The sequence below is a fragment of the Gossypium arboreum genome, chromosome 6, assembly GCF_025698485.1.
Source record: "Gossypium arboreum isolate Shixiya-1 chromosome 6, ASM2569848v2, whole genome shotgun sequence".
NCBI lineage: Eukaryota > Viridiplantae > Streptophyta > Magnoliopsida > Malvales > Malvaceae > Gossypium > Gossypium arboreum.
Genome location: NC_069075.1, coordinates 99,611,742 through 99,623,991, shown reverse-complemented (window position 1 = coordinate 99,623,991; position 12,250 = coordinate 99,611,742). Strand labels below are relative to the sequence as shown.

Sequence of the window (12,250 nt, the reverse complement as noted above, 5' to 3'; positions counted from 1 at the left end):
TCTGTTGACATGTCTAAAAACACGTTCTACAAAATGCATTTTCATTAATAACTTAATACATTAGCTTCTTTGGTTAGATGATTAAATGTTAGCAGTTTTATCCTTGAGTACCGGATTTGGTTCCTTTCTTACTCACATTTTTATTTTTTATTTCATGTTGTTTTAATTTTTTAAAAAATTAATTAATAATTAATAATTAATAAATATATTATTTTTAAGTTTTTGATTCATATTTTTAATTAATAACTTGTAACATCAGCATTATGCCTTGGAGTTAGGTACAGATACTATGCCAAGTTAGGAATATTAGAGAATTCTTAGAAACAAATAATATTGATAATTTGAGTGTTGATATATGAAGTAGTTAGAGCCAATAGGAAATTAGAATATGCTTTTAGATGAGGAAAATTAATTTGAGATATTGACTAAATTGTAGAAGAATAGAAAGTATTATGGTAAAAGTAGAAAATTAAATATTAGAAAAGAATACATAGAATTTGGAAAAAAAGGAAAGACTAGAAGTGAAATTTGACCAAAATAAAGCATGAATCATGCATGGTATTGTAGAGATAGTTAAAAGGTTAAATAGTAATGACTTAAATTAGATAATCATGAAAAAACTTAATGATTAAGGATTGAATTGTGTTAAAAGATGATTGGAGGATCAACAAAACTAATTGTAATTATTAAATTAAGAGATTTTTTTTTTGTATAATTATGTAGAAAAAAAAGTAGAAAAGATGAAAGCTTTCATCCCCGTAGGAAGAAACAAAAAGTCACCCTTAAAGCCATCAACCAAAATTTTGCTTTTATTTTAAATAGGTCCTTCCACAATTTCTAAGCCCTTCCAAGCTTAATTCTTTCAATTTCATTAATGTTTTCTTAGTAAATGCAATAGAGAAGACTAGTGGTAATTTAATTCCTTGGAAAGAGACTCCATAGATGTATTGAAGGAGAGAGAAAATAGAAATTAAGTTTTGATTTCAAGTAATTAAGGTAAAAGATGATGAAATCCTCATGAAATACATGTTTATTTCAATAAGATAGCATAGGAATGCTATTTGATTGTGGTTTAACAGGTAAATATTATATGTTTTGAAATGGAATTGAAGAAAAAGAGAAGAAAGGAGAGACTCAAATTGAAGACAAAGGAAAGGAAGTTATTAAAGAGTAAGAAGAAGGAAACCTCATCATCCATGCCTTGGTTTTAAGTACTTCAAAATTTTACCTTGTTTAGCTTAAAATTTAATCATAAAATGTGTTAAATGAATAATTTAATTATTAGTATTATTTGATATGTATAGTAATCTTTAGTGAAAATTTAAGTAAAAGATTTAAATTCTAGATTATCTTGTGAATATGTAATGTTATATGTTGAAAATTGAAAAATGATAAGTGCTAAAAGTAAAATATTTTAACATTATTCTTAATGCATTTTTGGATGATTATTCAATGCTATTTGTGAATTTTATACCTAGTCCTTTAAATTAATGTTTTAATGCTTAATAGAGCAATTGGGAGCAAAAGGAGCGAAAATCGGAGCGTTGTAGCAAGCTGCAGGGGCTACATGAGCTAAACCATTCCACACGGCCGTGTGACCCACACGGACGTATGGTAGGTCATGTCGATTTCACCAGATTGTGTACTGAACAGCGAAAAATAACGATTTTTAAGTTTTTCAGGCACTCTAAGACGTATATATGAAAAAAAACAAGATATGAGTGAGTCGTTATAGAATATTCAAGAAAAAAACTTGAAAAACACCATTGAAGCTGACTTTGAAGCAGACTTTGAAGCAGATTTCCATCAAGATTGAAGATTCCTAGTTGATTTCTTAGGAAGTTATCATGAATTTCTTTATTTCTTTTGGTTATAATGTATCTTGGATGTTTCTATTTTCAAGCATGAACTAATTTTTTAAATACTTAGGGAGATGAACCCTATGACGGATTCTATCGTTTGATTTTTATTTTACGCAATAAATATTTAGTTTCTTGTTCTCACTTATGTGTGCTTAATTCTTGGTTTGATATTTCTAGATTATTAATCCATGTTTGATGTGCTTAAATTGGTGGTTGAATAAACCCTATTTAAAATTAGATCTTGCGTAATTGAGTGGAGTTGCATGCAATCCTAGAAATAGGATGACATAAATCTATCAGATTAAAGTCAAATCTAATAGGGAAATCCATAACATGAGTTAATGTAATAATAGGGGTTTAATTAGAAAGAAATTTCAATTAATCAACTCAGAATCAGTTGCTCTTATGCTTGAAAGAGATATTAGCATAATTTAGGGATTTCTACAATCAAGGTGCTAAGTAAATAAATTGTGTAATTTAGATTGATAGTGATAGATGAAATCTAGGCAGATTTTTTCATGGATATTGTTTCGCTTATTGGTTGTTAATCGATTATTTTCCTGATTTTTTCTTTGTCGTGTTCGTTAGTTAATTAATTTAGTTAATTTTAGTTTTTAATCAATCACTCGAATTATTCGATTAAACAATAGAAAGACAATAATTACTAGTATTTTTAGTCTTCGTGAGAATGATATCTTTGCTCACCATATCTATATTATCAATTGATAGGTGCATTTGTCTTAGTCAAAATTTTTACTTAGTTTGATGGACATCAAGTTTTTGGCGTCGTTGTTGGGGACTAGAATATTAGGAAAATTTTATTTATATTAATTTATCCATTTTAATTTTAATTTTAATTTTAATAATTTTGTTTTTAATATAATTGTTACATCCTAGTTTTTCTTCTGTTAGATTCTTACAGGTTCTTTTGGTTTATGACTAGAGGCAACTTGGTGGAACCATTAATTTTTATAGTGAAATCAAAAAAACTGCTTACAAAAATTGGAAAGAGGTTAGAGAAGCAAGGCAAAGTCAACAAATTTTAATAGATGATCAAAAGAAAAAGGAAATTACTCTGGAAATGGATAATAATCTTGTTAATCCGCAATTTCCTGTACATCCTGCTCCTCGGATTATTTATGGCTATGCTAAGTCCACTCTAACTGGGGTTGAATCGAGTATTGTCAGATTGACAATTGCTGCAAATAATTTTAAGATTAAGCAGGATACAATCAAATGGTTCAATAGTATTTTCAGTTTGATGAGTTGCAATATGAAGATCCGAATGCTCATTTAGCTAACTTTCTGGAGATCTGCGACACATCTAAGATCAATGGCATTACTGATGGTGTCATACACTTATAGTTATTCCCATTCTCTTTGAAGAATAAGGCTAAATAATGGTTGAATTCACTTTAATGGGCTTCCATCACGACTTAGGCACAGATGATTGAAAATTTTTTGTTGAAGTATTTTTCACCTACCAAAACAACTAGGTTGAGGAATGATATATCTTCTTTTACTCAATTTTAACTTAAGACACTGTACAATGTATGAGAGAGATTTAAGGATCTTCTGAGAAGGTGTCCTCATCATGGATTACCTTTATGGTTACAAGTTCAAACATTTTACAATGGTGTGAATCCCTCAACTAGGCAGATAATTGATGCAACAACTAGTGGAACACTGAATAACAATACACTTGAGGAAGCTCAAGAATTTATTGAGGAGATGTCACTGAATAACTATTAGTAGCAAGTTATGATAACAAAGCCTCTTAAGACAACCAGTGTTTTTAATATAGATGTTGTTGAGGATGTGCCTTAGACTTACTTCATAATAGGTTTGTAGACCAAGTTTTTAGGGATTTAAATTTTTGTTACATGATTTTAGGAATAAGTTAAGTGTTTGTGGCATGTTTTTTATGAGTAAGTTTTGTAGGTTTTTGTTTTTTTTTTGCTAAATAATATGAATAATACAACAGATTTCAATATATCTTTCTTTCATATTTTGTGTGTTTTATATTGTTGCTAAAATACCAACAATTGGTATCGGAGCTTTTATCTTAAGGAATCTATGAGTTGAGAGAAACATATAAACTTTATACATGGAAGTTGACACAACATATTGTCATATTGTTCCACCAATTTTTGATGGTGGTAGCTATCAAGCTTGGGTTGTTAGAATGATAGCCTATTTTGATGCAATGGATCTTTAGGAAGCAGTAGAAGAAGACTACGATGTTTCGTCTTTATCAACAGATCCAACGATGAATCAATTGAAGACTCACAAAGAGAAGAAGACAAAGATGTCCAAAGCTAAAGCATGTCTTTTCTCTATTGTTTCAAGCAAAATATTTACAAAAATCATGAATTTGGGATCAACAAAAGAAATTTGGGACTGCTTCAAGAAAGAATATTAGGGCAATGAAAGAACAAAAAATATGCAAGTGCTCAATCTGATCAGAGAGTTTGAAATGATGAAAATGAAGGAGACAGAAACCATTAAAGACTATTCTGACAAGTTAGGAGGTATAGTAAATAAGGTAAGATTGTTGGGTAAGGATTTTTCCGATGATTGAATAGTGCAAAAAATTCTTGTCACTTTGCCTGAAAAATATGAGTTTAAAATTTCTTCATTAGAAGAATCTAATGATTTGTCAAGTATATCCTTGGAAGAATTAGTGAATACATTGCAGGCTCTAGAACAAAAGAGAAAGATAAGACAAGAAGAATCATTAGAAGGTGCTTTTCGAGTAAAGTTTGAAAATTCAAGAGGCAAAAACAAGAAGATTAAAGATGAGACCAAAAATAATAAAAACAATGAGATATATCCACCATGTCCCCATTGTAAGAAGACAAATCACTTGCCAAAAAAATGTTGGTGGAGGCCTGATGTCAAATGTAGAAAATGTGGTAGTATTGGGCACATAGAGCGGGTCTGTAAGCCTCAACAACATGAAGAGGCAAAAGCATCTATTGATCAACAAGAAGATGAGTTCCTTTTTATGGCGACATGTTTCTCCAATGATTATTGGTTGAATGATAGTAGCTGCACAAATCATATGACCAATGACCCGGCACTTTTCAAAGAACTTGATAAAACTATCATTTCAAAATAAAAAAATGGAAATGGTGAGTTTATTTTAGTTAAGGGAAAATGAACAGTGATTGTTGAAAGTTTAACAGGTTTGAAACACATAAATAATGTTCTATAGATGGCTAACATTGACTACAATCTTCAAAGTGTTGGGCAGTTGATTGAAAAAGGATTCAGGATCATATTTGAAGACAAATGGTGCTTGATCAAAAACTCAAAAAGTTAAGATGTATTCAAAGTAAAAATGAAAGCGAAAAGTTTTTCTGCAAATCTAATGGAGGAGAAGTCAACAATGAAGCAATTGCTAGAGACTCCTCAGTATTTTGATGAAAACATTGATGATGTTCCAGTTCGTGACATAAGATCATGAAAGGTGCAATGTTGTTGTATTTGAGTCTGTTGAGTTTAAAGAAGCTAAGAATGATGACAAGCGGATTAAAGCAATGAGAGAAAAGCAACCCGAGGCATTCCAAGTCAAGGGATAGGAGAAGAAAGTCTACATGTTAAATAAGGCCTCATGTGGTCTTAAACAAACTTCTAAGGCCTGGTATAACAAAATTGATGGATATCATCTAAAAAAAGAACAAAATATTGGTGAAATCAAGTCTTTTTTTGCAAGAATGAAGATCAAATTGTAGATATGTTAACCAATGATCTTTCAAAAGTTAGATTTAAAGTTTTAAGAAATAAATTAGGTTTTTACAATTACTAAGGCAATGAGGAGTGTTGAGACTTGCTTAATAATAGGTCTGTAGACCAAGTCTTTGGGGATTTAAATTTTTGTTACATGATTTTAGGAATAAGTTAAGTGTTTGTGGCATGTTTTTTAGGAGTAAGTTTTGCAGGTTTTTGTTTTTTTTTCTATATAATAAGAATAATACAACAAATTATAGTGTGCTTTCAATATATCTTTCTTTTATATTTTCTGTGTTTTATATTGTTGGTAAAATAGAAACAGATGTGGTTGCTATGTTGGTGAGTTAGGTAGAAGCACTAAGTAAAAAAAAAATGATGTTTTGAGTTGTAGAAAACAGATGAATTTGCTAATGCAATGCGATGTGGTTGGAGTGGGGATGATCAATCTATAATGGTTACCCTTCAAGTATAACATGGAGCATGAGTAAGTCTGATGCGATCTCGTACTTGTCGGATGAATTGAGTTGCTTGTGTTCCCTATCGTAAAATTAAGTAGTATTCGGACTAGTTCGTCGAAAGGCTGAAATTGAAAGTAGTTGGTTTAAAATGTCAAAAGGGGGTGTTTCGTATATGGGAAATAGATGGAATAGGTTCAGCTTAAGGCTGAAGAGTGAACTAATATTATAGTTCAATATTGACCTGAATCTTATGTCAACACTTAAGGTGGAAAAGATAGATAAACCGTGACCCACTATCTATATGAGATAGGAACCAAATGATATAGATTGAACGCAACACTCGTTAAAGTGATAAGTTCACAAAGGAATCAGATTGATGCCACTAGACTAGCTAGATAGGTCAATTTGAGTTACAAAAGAACAGGGAGAGTTGAACAACTCACAAATAGATCAAAATTCATCAAAGATTCAAAAGTCTTTTTCAAATGTTTACAAAACAACTATTTATAGGAAAATATAAAAGAAGATGAATGGCCAACATTCAGCCATTAATGTAGTTCATGTACACAAATCATACAATGAACTGAATGATTCATGAACTCCTTTAAATGCATATAAATGGTTGCTCCCTCCCCTTTGATGGTTCATGGACGTTCATCCCTTGTATTGGCATGTATTTGGACATTCATGCACGTCATTGAATGATATTCATGCATGAACTTTAACTTGAGGAGTCACATTCTTCCTCCTTTTGTTGTGCATGAATTCGTAGCATAGAAGAAAGCTTCAAGTGCCTTGTATGATCACCAAAAGTCTCATTCATCTCCTTGGATTGTTCATGCACTTGCATGGAACATGCATTATCATAAATAAGCGCTTTAATGGCATGTAGGTTCATGAGCTAGTTACATGCATTTTGCAGATTCATCCTCTATGATGTGTACGCATGTTACCATTCATTGTCCCACATTAATTGCTGAATTCTTTCCCCTTGGAAGTTCATACATATAGCTCATACATGAACATGAGCCAAATGGTCACATTAAGCTCCTTTTGCTCCTACTATCTATGCACATGAATTGGTGCAATAAATTCAGCAACTCTAAGTACATGTATTTAGCTTGAGAAGAAGTTTCCTAGCAGCATCCAATGTGAACAACCTGGACAACATTAAGACAACATTTAAATGCACATCAAGACAAGGTTTAAACACACTTTAATTTGTAGGAATCTTAAACACACAATTATGATGTTTGAATTAAGACACACTTGAAAATAAGTATTTAAGATGTTGAAACTATGAAATAATTAAAGACCCATATTGATGATGTTCAGATTATGACATAATTAAAACTCATATTAATGATGTTCAAACTAAGACATAATTAAAGACTCAAACTAAAAAAAATAACTAAAATGGATAAATATCCTTATTTTCCAGCAACCAAATTAACAAACTGAAATTAAAACTTCACTTTACATTTCGGCCCCTCTCGCTTGGGCCAATTTCGATGTCGTCGAATTGCATCATAACATGATGTGACTGTGCTCACATCAAAGTCGACTTTACCAATAATAATTCTAGACCTCAGGATAACTCCTACAACAACAATTATAATCTAGGATGGAGGAATCATCCAAATTTTTTTGGGGTGGTCAAGGAAATCGAAGGTTACAACCCCCTCCGAGTTTTCAGCAACCTTATCAACAAGAAAAGAAGCCAAATTTGGAAGAGATATTGACTAAATTTATTTCAGTGTTAGAAACTAGAATACAAAACACTAAAACAGATTTGAGAAATTAGCAGGCATGTATTCAGGGCCTCGAGAATCAAATTAGGCAGCTTGCTAAATTGGTTTCGGAAAGACAATAAGACAGTTTATCTAGTAACACTGAAACCAACCTAAAGGAACAAGTCACACATTTACTATACTAAGTGGAAAGGTGTTAGTCGAGCTTGAAAAAAAACTGAATCTAGATGCTGATGAGAAAAATAATGGGGTTGAGGAATGTAAGAAAGAGTGTAAGAAGGTTGTTAGTGAATTCAAATCACTAATTCCATATCCCACAAAGTTGAAGAAAGACCGCATCAATGAACAATATGGTAAATTTCTTGAACTTTTGAAAAAATTGCATATTAACTTACCTTTTGTTGAAGATTTTTCGCAGATGCCCAAGTATACAAAATTTTTAAAGGAGCTGTTAACAAATAAAAGAAAGTTAGATGAACTATCCAATGTGGAGCTCAATAAGGAGTTTTTGACCATTTCCAGAAAAAATTACATACCAAGATTAAAGATCCAGGGAATTTTACTATCTATTATTTTATTGGTAGCTTAAATGTTGAAAAAGCTTTAGCTGATTTACGTGCTTGTATAAATCTAATGACTTATAAAATGTTCAAAAAACTTGGTCTTGGGGAACCAAAGCCTACTAGGATGAGTATTAAATTAGATGGTAGGTCAATTAAGTATCCTAGGGGGATTATTGAAGATGTACTTATTAAAATAGATAAATTTATATTCCCCATTGATTTTGTTATATTGGGCATGAATGAGGATGTTGAGATACCAATGATTTTAGGTTGAGCCTTTTTAGCAACTACTTGAACTATTATTGATGTGGGTAATGATGAACTTATGCTTAAGGTAAGTGATGAAGAGGTTACTCTTCAAGCACGTGATGTTGTGAAAGTTTCTAGTGGGTGAGATGATACTTGTCATTCTGTTGGTGTTAGTAATCGTGCAACACAACATTCTTTGTAGGAAATCACTCACGAATATGTGTTAAAATCGTATCCTTTTCAAGGTGATAAAAATTAAGGGACAAGCGAAGAGAGGATGGTGCAGTTCGATGAATTAAATGGATGGCGAACAAGGGTTGATAAGAACCTAAGAACGTTCAAAGAAGTAAAAAAACAATGTCATAGCGTGCATGTAAAGAGGACGAACCAATTCAAAGTTGGAGACAAAGTATTGCTGGACCCTTTAGATCCATGAATGTACCCTGAAGAGCTGAAATTGAGATGGTCAAATCCATTTGTGGTACAAAACATATTCCCATACGGAATTAATGAGGTAACACACCCTGATTACGACACATTCAAGGTAAATGATCATTGATTCAACCTTTATCTTAGTGGTGATATTGATAACGAGAGAGAGGAGCTTCGACTCCAAAATTTGAATTAATCGTGAGCTTGAAAAGGGAAGTCGAACTTAGACTTTAAATATACGCTTCTCGGGAGGCAACCCGAGTGTTTTTTTAATTATTAATTTTAATTTAATTATGTTGCATGCTTAGTACATTTATTTTTTATTACTTCAAAAATTTTAAAAAAATAGTTAAAAAATAAAAAATAAAAAAAATAAAAAATAAAAAAATAATTAAAAAATAAAAAATGGTTCTGCGGTCTGGGGTAGACCACACAGCCTAGTGAAACAGTCGTGTGATCCACACACCATTTGACATGACCATGTGGTGCACATGGCCTAGACACACGAACATGTCCCAGTCCGCGTGAACACTAGAGCAAATTTTAAAAGTTTTTAATAGGCCACACAGCCTTAAAGAGATACATGACCTAGCCACAAGGCTATGTGGCCTACATGGTCTGGCACATGGCTGTGTACCTCTTTTAAAGCTAGTTTTTTTATTTTTATTTTTTTCTTTTGTTTCCTTCCAACCTTATTTCACTAAACCCAAACCTTAACCGTTGCTCTATCTTTATCATCGTCATACACTCAGAAGCCCCTCGAATTATCTTTATTATTATTATTTGTTTTTTATTTATTTTTTGGATTTATATGTTTTATTTTATTTTATTTTATTATGCACTTTCTTATTTTTTTTCAACTTTATTTTTTTTACATTTTTGTCACCTTTTTAGCTTATTTTATTCTTGTCTATCTTCTTACTAGTGTGCTCGGAATCATGTACTTAATTTAAGATCTCTTATGATTCTAGATTTCTCTATTCTAGCACAATCATTTAAATTTATGATAGTTTCAGTCCTCTTCCTCCCTTATGATATTTTGCTTATTGTGATTATAATTGTTTATACATTAAGGGTAATGTTTCTTAAGTGTGGGGAGATTTTATATGTTTATGCGATATAGTCCCTGAGTTATTTTTTTTTATGTTTAAGTAAATTTCTCAAACCTAATGTTAAGTTAATTTTTTTAATTTGGAGTTTTTATTGATTATGTTTGGTATTAATTTGTGGATTTTTATACATTGTGTGATTTATACTTTAGGACAAAAGAGAGTCAAGCATGATAAGTTGTTTTTTAGAAAATGTTATTTTAGGTTGTCTCCCTGAATTGAAACACTATTTTGAAATTTTAAATGTGCTAGTTTGACATCAAAACCATAACTTTTTTGTGAGCTTTTGAACTTATATCGCATATATTTTATTTCGTGCTAATTTTTTTTTTTTGGTTGTGAGTATGTCAACTTGATTTGTTCTTCTAGAACTTGCTTCAAGTATACATATTGAGACCACATTATTGATTTGATTTACTGAGATGATAGATACACTTAGGATTTAACCCACCTAACCTTTAAATAATTTACCTATTGAATTAACCCCTAGTAAACCCCGTTGATCCTAACACATTTTTTTTTTACTTATCAATCATTCATGTTAACCCGAAAATCACACAATTTTATAAATCACCCTTTTTATTGACTTCTTTTTTGTTGATATTCAATTTGATTAGTTGCCTGACTATATTTTATCATTTGCATTTCTGATTTTTTTCTTTGTTCTCAAAAAAAAAAAAAGATAAAAAAAGAAAAAAATTGAAAAAACAAAATGAAAAAAAAATTGATTAAGCTTGAATCATTAGTCTCATCTTTTATATAAAAGCTCGTATTGACTTTTTTATTTCTTGTTGATGTCTATTCTTTTAATTCAAGAATTGAATTTTTTTTTTGGTGTGGTGACTTATCAACTCGATTCTCGATTGTAACCAACTATTCTGACCTGTTCCGTACCCTTAATCTAAGCCTAGTTACAACCTCTTAAACTCCTCTTGATTGGTGTGTCATCTCATTTTATAGTGGTGAAGATTTGATTTTCAAGCAAGATTATGGTAATAACATTTCTTGTTCGATTGTTGAATTACTTGAACCTTAAAACACTTTGAGTGCTTGATTGAACCTTCGTGAGAGTGTTAATTCTTATTAATTTTAAATTTCAGGTAATTATTGAGATAGGGGAGATGCTTAAAGTTTTTATGCTTTAAAAATATTTGCTTGGATTCTTTAGTGTCATTTTAGTTTAAATTCCCAATGCATGATTTTTTGTAAATTATCCTAAGACATTGTCAATGAAAACAGTAAATTAAGGGAAGTTAACTTGAATGTGGGTTGAGAATTTTTCTTGAGGACAAGTAAATGCTTAAGTGTGGGGATATTTGATAAGTGCTAAAAGTAACATATTTTAACCTCATTCTTAATGTATTTTTGGATGATTATTCGATGTTAATTGTGAATTTTATACTCCTAGTCCTTTAAATTCATGTTTTAAATCTTAATAGAGCACTTGGGAGCAAAAGGAGCAAAAAATGAGTGAAAATTGGAGCATTAGAGTAAGTTGGAAGAGCCATATGGGTTGAACCATTCCACACGTCCAGATCAGACGACCGTGTGACCCACACGGGACGGTCATGTGGTAGGCCATGTTGATTTCACGAGATTATGCACCGAACAATGAAAAATTTTGATTTTTAAGTTTTTCAGGCATTCTAAAACATATATATGACAAAAATAAGAAGATAAGAGTGAGCCATAATAGAATATTCAAGAAAACAACTCGAAAAACACCATTGAAGCAAACTTTGAAGCAGATTTTCGTAAAGATTGAAGATTCTCAGTTGATTTCTTAGGAAGTTATCATGAGTTTCTTTATTTATTTCGGTTATACTGTATCTTGAATGTTTTTATTTTCAAGTATGAACTAATTTTTTTAAATACATAGGAAGATGAATCCTATGATGGATTTTTCGTTTGATTTGTATTTTACGAAATAAATATTTAGTTTCTTATTCTCACTTATGTGTACTTAATTCTTTTTTTGATATTTTTAGATTATTAATCCATGTTTATGTTCTTAAATTGGTAGTTAAACAGATCTTGTTTAAGATTAGATCTTGCATAATTGAGTGGAGTTGCATGCAATCCTAGAAATAG

At 31.0% G+C, this 12,250-nt stretch overlaps 1 non-coding gene across 1 annotated transcript; it reads right to left on the bottom strand.

Annotated features, from left to right (window-relative positions):
* Positions 1–3,356: 3,356 nt before the first annotated feature.
* On the bottom strand, positions 3,357–3,463 carry LOC128294403 (small nucleolar RNA R71). Its single transcript, XR_008284715.1, has one exon. It is a non-coding gene; the product is annotated as a small nucleolar RNA R71 (small nucleolar RNA).
* Between the last annotated feature and the right edge of the window lie 8,787 nt (positions 3,464–12,250).